The sequence below is a fragment of the Oncorhynchus clarkii genome, chromosome 5 (genome assembly GCF_045791955.1).
Source record: "Oncorhynchus clarkii lewisi isolate Uvic-CL-2024 chromosome 5, UVic_Ocla_1.0, whole genome shotgun sequence".
Taxonomy (NCBI): Eukaryota; Metazoa; Chordata; class Actinopteri; order Salmoniformes; family Salmonidae; genus Oncorhynchus; species Oncorhynchus clarkii.
The window spans coordinates 20005190-20024891 of record NC_092151.1 but is presented as its reverse complement, the minus strand read 5'-3'; the positions used below and the strand labels follow the sequence as shown (position 1 = coordinate 20024891).

General features: G+C 46.7%; 1 protein-coding gene across 4 annotated transcripts in view; it reads right to left on the bottom strand.

The window, feature by feature from the left end:
• The window catches only part of LOC139408492 (disabled homolog 2-interacting protein-like), a 342336-nt gene that overhangs the window by 217191 nt on the left and 105443 nt on the right, over positions 1-19702 (bottom strand). The window lies entirely within an intron of this gene.

The following is a 19702-nucleotide window of genomic DNA, read 5'->3' as shown; positions in this document are numbered from 1 at the left end:
GTAAAGAGGGAGTTTACCCTAAAAGGTTTTGCAGACACACACACACACACACACACACACACACACACACACACACACACACACACACACACACACACACACACACACACACACACACACACACACACGTGCACACATGCACACATACTGATTATAAAGGTAGATTAGGTGTAGCAGCAGTGCAGTGGATGTGGAGATGAGGAGGTTTAGGAGACAGACCATTGAATCGATCACTTCAATCTACAGACTCCCACAGCACAGATGGTGGTGTCATCTGGCCAAAAGGTCAGGGGTCAAGTGACACTCATTTGCTCCTTCATCTCTTTCTTTCACTTATCATTATTCCTCTCGCTTTCTTCTTCTTGATCTTTCCTCACAAAGCAGAGAGGTCAACTCTAGTATCATGCATTCCTTTTCTCTGTCTTTCTCTCTTCCCCATCTTTCTCTTTCTCTCTGACTCTCTCCTCCGTCTCTCCCTCTCTGTCCCAGGGGGTATGTTGAGTTTAGGTAGCTAGAGAGGCCCTCTCTCTTTCTCTCTCTCTCTCAGTCCCAGGGGGTTTGTTCAGTTTAGGTAGCTAGAAAGCCCACCCCCCCTTTCGCTTTCCCTCTCTCAGTCCCAGGGGGCTTGTTCAGTTTAGGTAGCTCTCCTGTGAAGCAAAGAACACACTGTGTGTGTGTGTGTGTGTGTGTGTGTGTGTGTGTGTGTGTGTGTGTGTGTGTGTGTGTGTGTGTGTGTGTGTGTGTGTGTGTGTGTGTGTGTGTGCACTGTCTCTCCCACTGGGCGCACACTGGTTGAATCAACATTGTTTCAACTTCATTTAAATGCAATTACATTGAAACAACGTGGAATAGAAGTTGAATTGACATCTGTGCCCAGTGGGCTGTGTGTGGTATGACAGTGGCCTTTTCACCTCCACCATAACAGTGTTAGTGTTCTGTGTGCTACTGGGAGCAGGCTGTGAGAAGAGTGGGAGCAGAGTGGGAACAGGCTGGGAACAGAGTGGGAGCAGGGTGGGAGCAGGGTGGGAGAAGAGTGGGAGCAGGGTGGGAGCAGGGTGGGAGCAGGGTGGGAACAGGCTGGGAACAGAGTGGGAGCAGGGTGGGAGCAGGGTCGGAGCAGAGTGGGAACAGGCTGGGAACAGAGTGGGAGCAGGGTGGGAGCAGGTTCGGAGCAGAGTGGGAACAGGCTGGGAACAGAGTGGGAACAGGCTGGGAACCGAGTGGGAGCAGGGTGGGAACAGAGTGGGACAGGCTGGGAACGAAGTGGGAGCAGGGTGGGAGCAGGGTGGGAGCAGGGTCGGAGCAGAGTGGGAACAGGCTGGGAACAGAGTGGGAACAGGCTGGGAACGGAGTGGGAGCAGGGTGGGAACAGGTGGGAGCAGAGTTTGAGCAAAGTTGGAGCAGAGTTGGAGCAGAGGGGAAGCAGGCTGGGGGCAGGCTGGGAGCAGATGGGGAGCAGAGTGGGAGCAGCCTGGGAGCAGGCTGGGAGCAGGCTGGGAGCAGAGTGGGAGCAGAGTTGGAGCAGAGTTGGAGCAGAGTGGGAGCAGACTGGGAGCAGGCTGGGAGCAGAGTGGGAGCAGAGTGGGAGCAGCCTGGGAGCAGCCTGGGAGCAGGCTGGGAGCAGAGTGGGAGCAGAGTGGGAGCAGCCTGGGAGCAGCCTGGGAGCAGGCTGGGAGCAGAGTGGGAGCAGAGTGGGAGCAGAGTTGGAGCAGAGTGGGAGCAGACTGGGAGCAGGCTGGGAGCAGAGTGGGAGCAGAGTGGGAGCAGAGTGGGAGCAGAGTGGGAGAAGCCTGGGAGCAGCCTGGGAGCAGAGTGGGAGCAGCCTGGGAGCAGAGTGGGAGCAGAGTGGGAGCAGAGTGGGAGAAGCCTGGGAGCAGCCTGGGAGCAGAGTGGGAGCAGCCTGGGAGCAGAGTGGGAGCAGGGTGGGAGCAGCCTGGGAGCAGGGTGGGAGCAGCCTGGGAGCAGGGTGGGGGCAGAGTGGGATAAGGGTGGGAGCAGCCTGGGAGCAGAGTGGGAGAAGGGTGGGAGCAGCCTGGGAGCAGAGTGGGAGAAGGGTGGGAGCAGCCTGGGAGCAGAGTGGGAGCAGAGTGGGAGCAGGGTGGGAGCAAGGTGGGAACAGGCTGGGAGCAGCCTGGGAGCAGAGTGGGAGAAGGGTGGGAGCAGAGTGGGAGAAGGGTGGGAGCAGCCTGGGAGCAGAGTGGGAGCAAGGTGACGGGCTGAATGAATTGAGTCCTGTTAAAGCATGTTTATTGAACATGTTATGCCTATCCCATACATACTGAAAAGTAATGCTGCAAAAGATATACATATGTAATATTGCAGAGAGTATTGCTGGCTACAAACTATTGTACACAGAGATGATGCGTACACAAGTAACGTATTAACAGCTGCCATGCAGGCTGGCCTGTGATGGTGTCTGGAAGAGGGGATGGAGGATCAGAGGGTTCACATGACACAGAGGGATAATAGTATGGCCTGATAACCTCAATAACAATCTCAGTCTTAGTTCTGTGTATGTGTGTGTGTGTGTGTGTGTGTGTGTGTGTGTGTGTGTGTGTGTGTGTGTGTGTGTGTGTGTGTGTGTGTGTGTGTGTGTGTGTGTGTGTGAGATGTCCCTGGAGCCAGCTAGCTATCAATGTGGGCATTGAAACAAGATACATTAAACATTATGTTCCCTCAATGTTCTCCCAATATTCACCAACCCCTCTGAGAGACCACAGAGACACCCCCCTACACAAACCCCTCTCCTATACATTAGCTAGGAATTTACTTAGCTACTACTCCAGAGTGCTCTGAGAGTGTGAGTGAGGCAGTGGGGACCCTGCACTGCTATGCCCCTCAGGTAGAACCAGACCCAGGCTATGAGAAGGAGAACCCACACAGTACCCCCCAGGTAGAACCAGGCTAAAGGAGGAGAACCTACACAGTGCCCTCCAGGTAGAATCAGGCTAAAGGAGGAGAACCTACACAGTGCCCCCCAGGTAGAACCAGGCTATAGGAGGAGAACCTACACAGTGCCCCACAGGTAGAACCAGGCTATAGGAGGAGAACCTACACAGTGCCCAGATAGAGCCATGCTATAGGAGGAGAACCTACACAGTGCCCTCCAGGTAGAACAAGGCTATAGGAGGAGAACCTACACAATGCCCCCCAGGTAGAACCAGGCTATAGGAGGAGATCCTACACCGTGCCCTCCAGGTAGAACCAGGCTATAAGAGGAGAACCTACACAGTGCCCAGGTAGAATCAGGCTATAGGAGGAGAACCTACACAGTGCCCAGGTAGAATCAGGCTATAGGAGGAGAACCTACACAGTGCCCAGATAGAAACAGGCTATAGGAGGAGAACCTACACAGTGCCCAGGTAGAACCAGGCTATAGGAGGAGAACCTACACAGTGCCCAGGTAGAACCAGGCTATAGGAAGAGAACCTACACAGTGCCCAGGTAGAACCAGGCTATAGGAGGAGAACCTACACAGTGCCCAGGTAGAACCAGGCTGTGAGGTTTGAGCCCAGCAGCATATTAAACAGGTCACACATAATTAGATGTACACTATATCACTGAGATCACTGTATATCCTATACTTCTGGAATACATCTCCAGTCCTCTCTGACTGTAGGAAAGCACATGAACAGGCTGAAGAGAGAAAGTGAGTTATTGGGTTGGATTCAACCCAGGTGTTGGGTCAGGTTGGCCAAAAATGTCTGAAGAAATGGAGGTGATATGGGTAAGCTCTGGTATCCTCCCTCCCTCCCTCCCTCCCTCCCTCCCTCCCTCCCTCCCTCCCTCCCTCCCTCCCTCCCTCCCTCCCTCCCTCCTGTGAAAGCCAAACAGTCTACAACCCCGGACAACAAACTAAACTCATTACAGCAGTTACACAACTGCAGAAAACAGAGTAGTTTCTGTGACACTGCTGGTCAGAGAGAAAGTGAGAAAGTGAGAAAGAGAGCGCGAGAGCGGGAGAGGAGGAGAGATGGAGAGAGAGAGGAGAGAGATGAGGAGAGAGTTGGAGAAAGAGAGAGATGCCTTTCCATCCGTAATTAAAGAAAAGAAAAACAACAACAACAGAGGAAAGGAAAAAAGGCTGAGGGGGAAGAGAGAGGAGAAGATGAGAGTGGAGGAGAGGAGACAGTGAAGAGAGGAGGAGAGGAGACAGTGAAGAGAGGAGGAGTGTGGGGTGAATTGAAAGGGACTTTTGGGTTGCACTAATGAAGGCTGCATGATTGAAGCCAACCACTCGAGAGGTTCACACACAAAAAACTTTTGGCACCAAAGATCCACTGCCTACCCTTAATAGACAATTACAGAAACACACACACACGTGTACACACACACATATACACACGCACGTACTCACACTTGCCTAATGACTGCAATGAACTCACAAACAAAATCATAAACACACACGCACACACACATGCACGCATGCACACCCACAAACACTCAACGTGAGTTTTTCTGACCATCCTGCACCATAAAATGTATTGTCATCTGTACTGCCTTCTCACGTTCTCTCAGTGGATATGTCCAGTATACGTCCAGTATACAGTGCATTCGGAAAGTATTCAGACCTCTTCCCTGTTTCCACATTTTGTTATGTTAGAGCCTTATTCAAAATGGATTAAAAAATCTATATCCTCATCGATCTACGCACAATACCTCACAAAGACAAAGCGAAAGCAGGTTTTTAATGATTGACCTGATGGTTTTATATTTAATGTAGACATTTGTTCATAGACCTCACTCACCCTGCTCAGTATCAACTGATCATTCTGAGACAGAAATGTATATTCTCTAGAGAGCGAAAGAGAGGAAACTGTAGTTCTTTGCAGTTTTTGTGTCATGTCTTGTGTTTCATAATTAGGTCCAGTGACCTAACTTCAGGCCGTAGGGTCAGATCCATCTGTAACCATACCTCTGACCTGGCAGTTAATGGTTACACGGAGTCAACAGTCAGTGTACTTAGCTAATTGGTTATACCTACAAATGACGGTTAATGGTCAGTGTTCATTCTCTCCAGTTAACTGTAGTGTTCCATGACTCACTGATAATCATCTGACTGAACCACTTTGTGATTGGCTCGGTCAGTTAACAGACTTCCAATTGGGTGATTGCGTGTGTGTCTCTCCGTGTGTGTGTGAGTGCGTGTGTGTGTTTGAGAAAGTCATCATGCTCAGTATTAAAGCGATAGGGCCCTAGACCGTAGATAGCGATGGTGGGGGACTTCACTGAAGATCTCAAAGTCACTAACAATCTGTCTGCTAAATGTTCGGACGGTGCAGTCAGGGCATTAAGAATGAAGGCTTCACACTATCAAAGACCAGATTGGGTTAGAAGGCACATACCACAATGGAAAATGACTCTTTCTTCTCCTGTTTTTCTCTCTTTCCTTTTCTCTCTTTGCCACTTTCAGTGTAGCGTGTTTGGTATTCACATGTTTCCAGGGAAACGGATTTAAAACAACCAAAGCTGGGAATGAAATCCATTTGCCTGTCCATGACACACTATATATGCATGACACTACCACAACCCTCCCACCAAGAGTTATTCCAATACTGCATCACATCAATAGCCAAGAACAAATGTGTATGTGCCTATGTGTTTGCTTTTCTGTGTGCATAGACATAGAGAACACACACATGGTTGGCAGTCTGACTGACTGAGTGATTTTGAGCTGTCCACCCAGCCAGTGATCTTCCCTGTGGGTATGGGATCCTGTCTTATCTCTACCCCACACTGCTCTGGTCTGGTGGGCAACTCGGATTCAAAGACCCACATGGAAACAAATTACAAAACACCAAAGGCTCTGCAGCTAGCACAAGGCTCAGCTACAACAGGGCTAACACTGGGACCTACAGATACCACAGGGCTAACACTGGGACCTACAGATACCACAGGGCTAACACTGGGACCTACAGATACCACAGGGCTAACACTGGGACCTACAGATACCACAGGGCTAACACTGGGACCTACAGATACCACAGGGCTAACACTGGGACCTACAGATACCACAGGGCTAACACTGGGACCTACAGATACCACAGGGCTAACACTGGGACCTACAGATACCACAGGGCTAACACTGGGACCTACAGATACCACAGGGCTAACACTGGGACCTACAGATACCACAGGGCTAACACTGGGACCTACAGATACCACAGGGCTAACACTGGGACATACAGATACCACAGGGCTAACACTGGGACCTACAGATACCACAGGGCTAACACTGGGACCTACAGATACCACAGGGCTAACACTGGGACCTACAGATACCACAGGGCTAACACTGGGACATACAGATACCACAGGGCTAACACTGGGACCTACAGATACCACAGGGCTAACACTGGGACCTACAAATATCACAGGGCTAACACTGGAACCTACAGATACCACATGGCTAACACTGGGACCTACAGATACCACATGGCTAACACTGGGACCTACAGATACCACATGCTTAACACTGGGACCTACATATACCACTGGGCTAACACAGGGTCCTATCACTACCACAGGGCTAACGCAGGGACCTATAGGTACCACAGAGCTAACACTGGGACCTACAGATACCACAGGGCTAACACAGGGTCTAGGTACCACAGGGCTAACACAGGGTCTAGGTACCACAGGGCTAGCACAGGGTCTAGGTCACACAGGGCTAACAAAGGGTCTAGGTCACACAGGGGTAACACAGGGTCTAGGCACCACAGGTCTAACACAGGGTCTAGGTACCACAGGGCTAACAAAGGGTATAGGTACAACACAGGGTCTAGGCACCACAGGTCTAACACAGGGTCTAGGTACCACAGGGCTAACAAAGGGTCTAGGTCACACAGGGGTAACACAGGGTCTAGGCACCACAGGTCTAACACAGGGTCTAGGTACCACAGGGCTAACAAAGGGTCTAGGTCACACAGGGCTAACACAGAGTCTAGCTATCACAGGGGTAACACAGGGTCTAGGTACCACAGGTGACCACAGGGTCTAGGTACCACAGGGCTAACACAGGGTATAGGTACCACAGGGCTAACACAGGGTCTAGGTACCACAGGTGACCACAGGGTCTAGGTACCACAGGGCTAACACAGGGTCTAGGTACCACAGGGCTAACACAGGGTCTAGGGCACACAGGGCTAACAAAGGGTCTAGGTCACACAGGGGTAACACAGGGTCTAGACACCACAGGTCTAACACAGGGTCTAGGTACCACAGGGCTAACAAAGGGTCTAGGTCACACAGGGCTAACACAGGGTCTAGGTACCACAGGTGACCACAGGGTCTAGGTACCACAGGCGACCACAGGGTCTAGGTATCACAGGGTCTAGGTACCACAGGGCGACCACAGGGTCTAGGTACCACAGGCGACCACAGGGTCTAGGTATCACAGGGTCTAGGTACCACAGGCTAACACAGGGTCTAGGTACCACAGGTGCCCACAAGGTCTAGGTTCCATAGGGCGACCACAGGATTCTGCTGACAGTTCACAATAGGCCCCCAAGTCTTGTTTCTCAAACACCCTGTTGGAACTTTTTGCCAATAAGAGCAACTGGGAAGTTGTTTTGTTATAATGGGGTGCTATAGGTGAGAGAAACACAGAAGGAGGGAGAAGGAGGCATAAAGAGGAGAGGGACAGACTGGTGTAGGAAGAGCAGGGTAGATTGAAAGAAAACATAGCGAGAGAGAGAAAGAAAGAGATTCAAGGCAAGAGGGCAAAGTTGGTAAACACTGTCCATCTCACCAAACTACAGATGCTGTGTGTATTTATATGTTATTAGCGATTCTCAACTGGTGGGTTGCGACCAGGAGGTTATGAATGGGTTGCGGGTGTCTGAGTATAAAATACAAATAAATACTCCAGTCTGAACTCACACGACTTAATCCAGGTAGAAAGTGTATAGAAATTATAATAAACTTAGATTTGTACATAATTGAATCTCTGAACAATATTTCTTCAATCACTGTATGTTCAGTATTTTCAATATAGAGCTACATTATTAGCAGTGCTATTTGGGTTGATGTTGTGGCCGCAAACTAGAGTTCATTAACTTTCTTGATCAGCAAAATGTAATTACTGACAATTAAAGAGGTGGGAATTGTGTTCCCTTGTCATATAATTGCTACATTTACTATCAATATAGCATGAACAAAAAATCCATATTGTATTTTGGGGATTATTTTTCATGATGCGAAAATTAGGTCGCAACTGACACAACCTGGTTGAATTTGGGTCCCGAGGCAAAACAAGTTGAGAACCAAAGTGTTAGATAGACCCACAGGGTGTTGTCAGCATAGATACTGCTCGTCTAGTCCAGCTGAGTCCAGCTGAGTCCAGCTACATCAAAGGGACAACAGAGAGGAGGATTAAAACATAAATGTCCCACATAAAGTACCTCTGAGCTGTTTACATCCCAACAAATGCTTACACAGGAAAATCTGTTCCAATAAATCCTGAGCAGATCACAGACATAACCCCCTACACACATCCAATACACTGCAAACACACACATGCGAGCACAGAGGTACACACAGACAGACAGACAGACACACAGACACACAGACAGACAGACACACAGACACACACACACACACACACACACACACACACACACACACACACACACACACACACACACACACACACACACACACACACGGAGGCAAACACGCTTGCACACACATCCAATAGCCAATATCTGGGTCTGTTATCTCCTCTCTGGCCTTCTCATCTGAGTAATCCTGTTGTTCTTTAATCTACTGTGTAGCGCCAAGCTAAATCCCTAGTCAAACAACCAGACATGGTAGAAGGATGTAAAAAGAGAGTGATAGTGGGAATGAAGGTGTGCTCGTGATTGTTTCAAAGCCAGGCATTGACTTCAAAACTTCAACGCTTGCTGCCATTCAAATTGTACTCATATTTTCAGAACCAACTGTACTTGCTACGGTGCTGTCATTGCAATGCGGTTGAGTTGTGTTCATGTGCTGGGTCTGATCTGGGACCTGCTGGGTGTTACCCATGACGACCTGTTAGCTTTCAGAGGGCTGTTTAAGGAGAGAGAAAGGAGAAGGAGTAAACTAGAAGTTTAAAGGTAGGAAACATGTTATTACGGTAGTTTCGGTTTGAGTAGATCATTTAATTATGCTGCAGGCAGTGAGTTTCTCTGCTTTAATATGCTCTCTTTTTGAAGGCTGTTTTATAACATGTTCTCTTTTTAAAGGCTATTTTCTGTGGAAAAATCAGGCGGGCGCTGCTGATTGTACAGAGAGAGATTCAAAGCCACCAAAGAACGAACACCCCAATCAGTGAACACTATACTCACAAACCAGGGTAACTCGGAAAAGGGCTTCCCACACTAGACTTTATTGCTCTCTCATTTTCCTGTCTTTTTCTCACCATGCTCTGCTCGACTATGAGAAAAGGAAACAAACCTCATGCTAATCTAAAAAGTATGCATCACTCTGTGTGTGTGTGTGTGCGTTTAAGTAGGTTATCCGCGTCCTCTAGCTCTGGTATGATAGCGCTGTAGGTGGTCCGTCTCATCACATATAGAACACAACAGTGCTTTATCAGATGGTGGGACTAGGGTTACACACACACACACACACGCACGCACGCACGCATGCACACACGGACGCACGCACACATGCATGCACGCACAAACACACACAACAAAAAGTAAGGGCATGGATCAGAAAACCAGTCAGTATCTGGTGTGACCAACATTTGCCTGATGCAGTGTGACACAGCTCCTTCGCATATAGTTGGTCAGGCTGTTGATTGTGGACTATGGAATGTTGTCCCACTCCTCTTTGATGGCCGTTCGAGGTTGCTGAACACGCTGTTGTACAAGTCGATCCAGAGCATCCCAAACATGCTCAATGGGTGACATGTCTGGTGAGTATGCAGGCCATGGAAGAACTGGGACATTTTCAGCTTCCAGGAATTGTGCAGAGATCCTTGCGACATGGGGCTGTGCATTATCATCCTGAAACATGAGGTGAAGGCGACGGATGAATCAGACAACAGTGGACCTCAGGATCTTGTCACGGTATCTCTGTGTATTCAAATTGTCACCTATAAAATGCAATTGTGCTCATTGTCTGTAGTTTATGCCTGCCCACACCATAACCACATCACCACCATGTGGCACTCTGGTCACAACATTTACATCAGCAAACCACTCGCCAACACAACGCCATACACGTGGGCTGCGGTTGTCTGAGGCCAGTTGGACGTACTGCCAAATTCTAATAAACAACGTTGGAGGCGGCTTATGTTGGAGAAATTACTTTTAAATTCTCTGGCAATAGCTCTATTAGACATTCCTGCAGTCAGCATGCCAATTACCACTCCTTCAGAACTTGAGACATCTGTGGCGTGTTGTGTAACAAAACTGCACATTTTAGAGTGGCCTTTTATTGTCCCCAGCACAAGGTGCACCTGTCAGGTGAATGGATTATCTTGGCAAAGAGGAAATGCTGACTAACAGGGATGTAAACACATTTGTGCACAAAATGTGAGAGGAAGAAGCTTTTTCTGCGTATGGAACATTTCTGGGATCATTTTTTCAAGCTCATGAAACATGGACCAACACTTTACATGTTGCATTTATATTGTTGTTCAGTTTAGTTCAACCAGAGATGAAATCCCCTTTGACATCAGATGAAGTGACTGACAATATGAGTTAGGATGAAAGTGCAGAGTAACTTCTGAACAGTAACTTCCAGTACCGTCACTGATCCACAAGATGCTACTCTAATACACCCAAGCAACAACCAGCACGGAGTCTGGTATAAATATGAATTATGTGCATGTTTGTGATGTGTGTCTGAGAGAGATGAGGGGCTGGTGTAGTTCCTCTAGCTAGTGGGATATGAGACCTAGAAGCAAGTTTTCAATAGAACCAACCAATAGATGAATTATTGAAGCAAACTGAAAGAGTCCCGCTCTGATGAATATTTTACAACCAGAGACAGAGCGAGAGAGATAGAGAGAGAGCAACACACACACACACACACACACACACACACACACACACACACACACACACACACACACACACACACACACACACACACACACACACACACACACACACACACACACACACACACACACAAACAAGGGGAAGAATGTCCTCATTAGGCGATCAGTAAACTTCCAGTGTGTGTGTGGGGGGGGGGGGGGGGGGGGGGTGCATGTGTGTGTGTAAGCACGTGTGTGTGTGTGTGTTTGTACTTGTGTGTGTGAGTTACATAGTTTCATCCATTGTGATGCTAAATACACAGTTAACACTCCCCTGTGACCTTCTCCCTACCCTAGCCTATCCTCCTTACAGCTCTAATCCAGTCTCCACCTACTTTTTCACTACACACTATATCATGTACCCTAGTTTCAGTCACAACATACACTACAGTCTAGTCTAGTGCTGGCTTCAATAAACCCTCAGATAAGGTCAACCACTACAGAAGCAAAAGTATCATATACTCATGATAGGCACAGAAATGAATGTGAGTACAGAACATGTTGTGGTTTTTATTTTTTATTCCTATTCAAGTCCGTTTGTAAGGACATTGAATACCACAGCAAATATTTCCCTCTTCTTTGGATTCCGATGTGGGCATACTGAAACTGTGGCATAGCTGACCTCATTGAGAGAATGTTGTGGGAGTGAATATCTTTTTCCAATAGACCTATACATGTCCACAGCTTCATGGTTGTGCTCCATGTCATCAGTGATAACTTTCCTTGAAAACGTTCTGCATAGTGAGTGTAGTTTCCTGAAGTTAAAAGACAGTGGCTCATGACATATTTATGACACATCTACAGGAAAATAATGGAAACACTTAAATAAACGAGGGATACAAAGTATATTGAAAGCAGATACTTCCACATAGGTGGAGTTAATTAGGGTAATGTATAACAATTCTGGGCAGGCCATTCATTTGGCCATTATTTTGGCTACCATGGCTATTCCCCCATAGTATGACAATGCCCCCATCCACAGGGCTTGAGTGGTCACGGAATGGTTTGATGGCATGAAAATGATGTAAACCATATGCCATGGCCGTCTCAGTTACCAGATTTCAACCCAATTGAACACTTATGGGAGATTCTAGAGCTGCACCTGAGACAGTGTTTTCTGCCACCATCAGGACGCAGACACCAAATGATGGAATTTCTCATGGAAGAATGGTGTCGCATCCCTCCAATAGAGTTCCAGACACTTGTAGAATCTATGCCAATGCCCATTGAAGCTGAATATTCCAAACAGCTGTCCAAACAACACCATGGAAACCCAGCTTACCCTCGAGGCTTGTTAACTGCAATTTCACATTGTCAATTATGGCCTCTCTTATACACTGTAATTTCAGACATTACTGACTGCATTGGCCAATGTGTGTATTACATTACTGAGTTGTCAAGACTTCCGCCGAAGTTGGTCCCTCTCCTTGTTCGGGCGGTGTTTGGCGGTCGACGTCAACGACCTTCTAGACATCGCTGATCCATTTTTCATTTTCCATTGGTTTTGTCTTGTCTTCCTTCACACCTGGTTCCAATCCCATCAATTACATGTTGTGTATTCAACCCTCTGTTTCCCCTCATGTTTTGTCAGAGATTGTTTTATTGTATGTTTGTGCAAGTCATGTGTCGTTGTGCGACGGGTTTTGTACCCACTTATGTTATTTTGGTATATTTTGGTTTTTGGAGTTTTGTCAGCACTTATTAAACAACTCCGTTTATACCGAGTTCGTTTTCCTGCATCTGACTTCCCTGCCACCAACACGCATCCATTACATGACTGTACTGGACAGTGTGTGTTCCATTAGTGAGTGTACTGGCCAGTGTGTGTTCCATTACATGAGTGTACTTGGCAGTGTGTGTTCCATTAGTGAGTGTACTGGCCAGTGTGTGTTCCATTACATGAGTGTACTTGGCAGTGTGCGTTCCATTAGTGAGTGTACTGGCCAGTGTGTGTTCCATTACATGAGTGTACTTGGCAGTGTGTGTTCCATTAGTGAGTGTACTAGCCAGTGTGTGTTCCATTACATGAGTGTACTTGGCAGTGTGTGTTCCATTAGTGAGTGTACTTGGCAGTGTGTATTCCATTAGTGAGTGTACTTGGCAGTGTGTATTCCATTAGTGAGTGTACTTGGCAGTGTGTGTGTTCCATTACTGAGTGTACTTGGCAGTGTGTGTGTTCCATTACTGAGTGTACTTGGCAGTGTGTGTTCCATTACTGAGTGTACTTGGCAGTGTGTGTATTCCATTAGTGAGTGTACTGGCCAGTTTGTGTTCCATTACTGAGTGTACTTGGCAGTGTGTGTATTCCATTAGTGAGTGTACTGGCCAGTGTGTGTTCCATTACTGAGTGTACTTGGCAGTGTGTGTATTCCATTAGTGAGTGTACTGGCCAGTGTGTGTTCCATTACTGAGTGTACTTGGCAGTGTGTGTATTCCATTAGTGAGTGTACTGGCCAGTGTGTGTTCCATTACTGAGTGTACTTGGCAGTGTGTGTATTCCATTAGTGAGTGTACTGGCCAGTGTGTGTTCCATTACTGAGTGTACTTGGCAGTGTGTGTATTCCATTAGTGAGTGTACTGGCCAGTGTGTGTTCCATTACTGAGTGTACTTGGCAGTGTGTGTATTCCATTAGTGAGTGTACTGGCCAGTGTGTGTTCCATTACTGAGTGTACTTGGCAGTGTGTGTATTCCATTAGTGAGTGTACTGGCCAGTGTGTGTTCCATTAGTGAGTGTACTTGGCAGTGTGTGTTCCATTAGTGAGTGTACTGGCCAGTGTGTGTTCCATTACTGAGTGTACTTGGCAGTGTGTGTATTCCATTAGTGAGTGTACTGGCCAGTGTGTGTTCCATTAGTGAGTGTACTGGACAGTGTGTGTTCCATTAGTGAGTGTACTGGCCAGTGTGTATTCCATTAGTGAGTGTACTGGCCAGTGTGTGTTCCATTAGTGAGTGTACTGGCCAGTGTGTGTTCCATTAGTGAGTGTACTAGCCAGTGTGTGTTCCATTACTGAGTGAACTTGGCAGTGTGTGTGTTCCATTAGTGAGTGTACTGGCCAGTGTGTGTTCCATTACTGAGTGTACTTGGCAGTGTGTGTATTCCATTAGTGAGTGTACTGGCCAGTGTGTGTTCCATTACTGAGTGTGCTTGGCAGTGTGTGTATTCCATTAGTGAGTGTACTGGCCAGTGTGTGTTCCATTACTGAGTGTACTTGGCAGTGTGTGTTCAATTAGTGAGTGTACTGGCCAGTGTGTGTTCCATTACTGAGTGTACTTGGCAGTGTGTGTTCCATTACTGAGTGTACTTGGCAGTGTGTGTGTTCCATTACTAAGTGTACTTGGTAGTGTGAGTGTGTATTCCTGTGTACACCTAAGAATACACACACGACTGCAGTGTGTCTAGACTTCCCAGTCCAAAATAGCAACTATCCTTCTATGTCCGGCTCTAAATCTCCTACCCTGAATAGCCGCATGTACAGACATGCACACACACATGCACACGCACCAGCACACACACACCAGCACACACACACGCACACACGCATGCACTCACACACACACACACACACACACACACACACACACACACACACACACACACACACACACACACACACACACACACACACACACACACACACACACACACACACACACACACACACACACACAGAGACCTGTGTAAGAATCAGGGTCCTAAAAAACACTACCCCTATTTCCTGCTCCTGGTCTCTGCCCCCTAACCTCCCTCTACAGCTCACAGACTGTCTACAGCCACATAGAGACAATTAGTTATGCTACACATCAAGGACAGTTAGCCTTGTCAACACAACTAGTTCTGCTAGACATCAAGGACAGTTATCTCAGTCAACACAACTAGTTCTGCTAGACATCAGGGACAGTTAGCTCAGTCAACACAATTAGTTCTGCTAGACATCAGGGACAGTTAGCTCAGTCAACACAACTAGTTCTGCTAGACATCAGGGACAGTTAGCTCAGTCAACACAACTAGTTCTACTAGACATCAAGGACAGGTAGTCTTGTCAACAGCTCTTTTCCTGTAGGAGATAAATAAAGTTTTCGCAGCACAGTTCCCATCACACCATTCAGAGAAACATAGTAAATACACACACAACAAGAATAGGTGTCAGACTATTACAAAGAACAGGCAATGCCATGCTTGCCAAGCTATGAAAGGAAAATCCACCCAGTTAGTTTAACACTCAGTTTCAGCCCTCTCTTCCTGTGACTAGTGACCTATGACTTATACACAGGAACAGGGCCTGGCTCAATCTATTCACCACTACAGTTTATGACAAGCCCTACGAAGGTGAAACAAGGACCGAGAGTGCCTATTAAATCTGGTTGTGTGAATTGGAACGTCTAAAATTGTGTGTGTGTGTGTCTGACATTGTTTGACGTGTATTCATCTATAGGTATGTGTGTGTGTGTGTGTCTCCATGTGCCTTTTCCTGTTTTTCCACCTAGGAGAGTAGAACAATCCCAGACCGGCCCTGGCACAGGAGAAGAGTTTTAAGGGTGTGTGTGTGTGTGTGTGTGTGTGTGTGTGGGGGGGGGGTTCCACAGTGAGGCAAGGTCAAAGAGCCAAACAAATGTCACACACAGCTTGATGCATCTGGCACAACAACACCGGTGCATTCCTTACCGTCTTCACACACACACACACACACAGACACACACAACTACAACACTTAGCATGCTTGTGTGATGACTAACTGTGCCTGAGACCTGAAGATTTGCATTATCTCACCAAGATAATGCTAGACAGTCTGTGGTAGCACCCCACAGCACCTAAACACAATAAATAGCTTAACTTTCACCCTGGAGGAACACTCTTAGACAAGTACACTGGACCATAACAAACAGGCCAATACACACATGACCAGACACAGTAGCCATGACACATGCCCCTTCACACAGCACAGGAGTTCATAGCCTTAAAACAGTTAGGTAAAACAGAGAGAAAATGAATCTGTTGATACGCAGACTTCATTAGAGTTCCCTGCTGCCTAATGAAGCAGAAGGGTATGAAAGTAGCTAATTGATTATTTTGAATGCAGAGCGCAGACTCTCAAACTCCTTGTGTAAACATGTACACACACAGAACCAGACACACACAAACATTGCACGAAGCACCCTTTTACACACACGCAGATGCATGCACACACACATTCTTCTCTATAGAGGAAGAAACCATACATATATCACTCTCCTCTCTGTTCTACGGTGGTTTACGACCAGCAGTAATTACACCTTTTGTTGAGGGGGTCGGGGGGGCAATGGAAGCCTGTCTACAAAACTCAATTCATTATTAAGTAGAACAGAAAACCAGAAGGACTCTGGACCTCGTAGGGTAAGATTGGAATACCCCTGCTCTAGGTAAAACTCAACATGTTTGACTCGTGGATAGCAAACTCTCTCCATATTCAGATATACATGTAATCTATAATGTATCATTCATCACACAATGTCCTCCTGAACATGGACTTTCAAGACAAGGCATTGTAAAGCGTGGAGCAAGAGTCTGTTACAAGAGAGACTGTTTCACAATGGTGCAGCTGGCTGCAGTACACCTGACATGTCTCTACACATGCACGTCAAGTCACAGACGCTGCAATGAAGTCTGGGTGAAGGAGGAAGTAAAAAAGGCCACTTTATTCACTACATTAGATACAGTAAGATCTATGTTTCGGTACAGTAAAACATCTGATGTGTAATCCATTACATGATAAATGGTCATGATATGGAGGTAAGACAGACCATAAAACATGGGTTGGCAGACAAGTTCAAGCCCCAGATTGCTTATGAACACATTGAAATTAATCAGAGGGAGGGAGAGAAGAGGGGGATAAAGGGAAAGTGGAATGAAAGAAGGAAAAGATAGGAGCGCTATGTGGCTATCAGTCCTCTCCTTGGACAAACACTGAAGCAGGGTATCAAACAAGTCAATCGTGGTGCTGTCAGACCACTTAAGAGTTCAAATCAAACTTTATTGGCCGCATAAACATGTTTAGCAGATGTTATTGCAGGTGTAGCGAAATGCTTGTGGTTTAGCAAAATGTTTGTTAAGCATCCCCTGGTTAAGCACCCCTTGGTGCCTCAAAATCCAATAGGGTCTGGGTCCAGCAGATACCTTCTCATGCCACAGACACTGTGAGACATATGAGATGAGACAGGATGTCGAATTGTGCCAGAGAAGATGGTGCGTTACCGCCACCAACCGCAGGGGTGGTGAAATTACATTTAGAAGTAGAAGCTAGGTACTAGCTGGTGTGTACTAGCTAGCTAGCGTGTTCTAGCTAGTGTGTGTGTGTGTGTGTGTGTGTACTAGCTAGCTAGTGTGTAATAGCTAGCTAGCCTAGCTAGTGTGTTCTAGCCAGCTGCACAGGCAACAGTGGTTAGCATAACGCCATGGACTAAAGCTAGTGCGCCGAATGGTATACATGTAGCACACATGATGCCCTGGAACAAAGCTACGGACTCACACGATACACAGGCCCAAAAACATCTATAGGTTGCACACGCACATACAATTTGAGATGCCAAAATACCATCTGAGATTCACGCACATGTGCTTTGAGGTTTGCAGACCACGCCGCATCAGCCCACATAATCTACAGCTTGACGCTTCTCTCTAAATCAGCTATGGCACCGTAGCAAGGACAGACAGGTTGTTGAGACTAGTAAGCCATCTGTGACTGCAGTTAGCAGTTTTTATATATTTTTGGTCAAACTGCAAAAATGTAGTTAATAAACCAAGATGACTCTAGTGTAATTCTCTGTTGGTCCTGCTTACAGGCTGCAGCAGGCTGAGTGTTTCTCCGGAGGATATAATGTATCAGACCATATCTCCCCAGGTTCTGTGTTCTGGTGTTCCACCTCACTAGGAGTAACACCAGATCTATAGCAGGTGTTACTCTACAGTCCCATTCCCTCCACTGATTCCTGTCAGCTCGGGAAGGCCGTTCTGTTATTCCATATTTCCCGCTTGGTAGTCCGGTAAATCCCTCTCCTGCAGCTGGCCAGCCGCTCCAAGGCGACTTCCTTCGCTGGCCCAGCCCAAACTATTAATAGAACAACAATGACTGACCAACGACCCGGCCCTGGCCAGCGCCAGCTGAGAGACAGAGTCTGAGAACATACAGTATCACAACAACACCTACCAAAATGGACAGAACATATCACCACAACAACTAGACTAGGGCCGCTAAAATCCATGCCACATGATACGGTATAAATGCTTGAAAAGTCCTCACATGGTATACAATGCATTCAGAAAGTATTCAGACCCCCTGACTTTATCCACATTTTGTTACGTTACAGCCTTTTTCTAAAATGGATAAAATGTATAATGTTCCTCCTCAATCTACACACAATACCCCATAATGGCAAAGTGAAAACAGGTTTTTGAATTTTTTGCAAATGTATAAAAAAATTTAAAACAGAAATACCATATTTAAAAAGTATTCAGACCCTTTGCTTTGAGACTCGAAATTGACCTCAGGTGCATCCTGTTTTCATTGATCACCCTTGAGATGTTTCTACAACTTGATTGGAGTCCATCTGTGGTAAATTCAATTGATTGGACGGAAGCCACTCGTCACATCTGGAGGAAACCTGGCATCATCCCTACGGTGAAGCATGGTGGTTGCAGCATCATGTTGTCGGGATGTTTTTCAGCGGCAGGTACTGGGAGATTAATCAGGATCGAGGGAAAGATGAACGGAGAAAAGTACAGAGAGAGATCCTTGATGAAAACCTGCTCCAGGGCGCTCAGGACCTCAGACTGGGGTGAAGGTTCACCTTCCAACAGTACAACGACCCTAAGCACACAGCCAAGACAACGCCGGAGTGGCTTCGGGACAAGTTTCTGAATGTCCTTGAGTGGCCCAGCCAGAGCCTGGACTTGAACCGAATCCAACACCTCTGGATAATCCTGAAAATAGCTGAGCAGCGACACTCTCCATCCAACCTGACAGAGCTTGAGAGAATCTGCAGAGAAGAATGGGAGAAACTCCCCAAATACAGGTGTGCCAAGCTTGTAGCGTCATACCAACGAAGTTTTGAGGCTGTAATTGGTGGAAAAGGTGCTTCAACAAAGTACTGAGTAAAGGGTCTTAATTTCTATGTAAATATGACATTTCCGTTTTTTTTTTACATATATTTGCAAAAATAAAAAATAAGCTGTTTTTGCTTTGTCATTATGGGGTATTGTGTGTAGATTGATAAAACAAAATATTTAATACATTTTAGAATAAGGCTGTAACATAACATAACATAACATTCAAGGTGTCTGATTACTTTTTGAATGCACTGTAAACAGCCTCTAGTTGTAGGCGCTAGGCAGAAGACGCTGTAATCATGCAGGCTTGATAAAATGTGGGGACAAGACTGCTAAAATAGTTAACTACTGCCCTCTCCTCTTCTCAGTCCTCACTGCACTGTGTTGTGACTCCACACTCCAGATTATAAATAAATGTAACATTTATACAGCTGGCCCTGCAAGTAGAGAACAGTCTTGAACCACACAGAGCTCCCCAGAACCACACACCAGAGAGAAAGAGCAACATTAATCAGAGAACTGCAGACTCGAGACAGAATGTAGAAACACAAAGTAGACCAGAGAGAGAGAGACAGAAAGCTGGGCT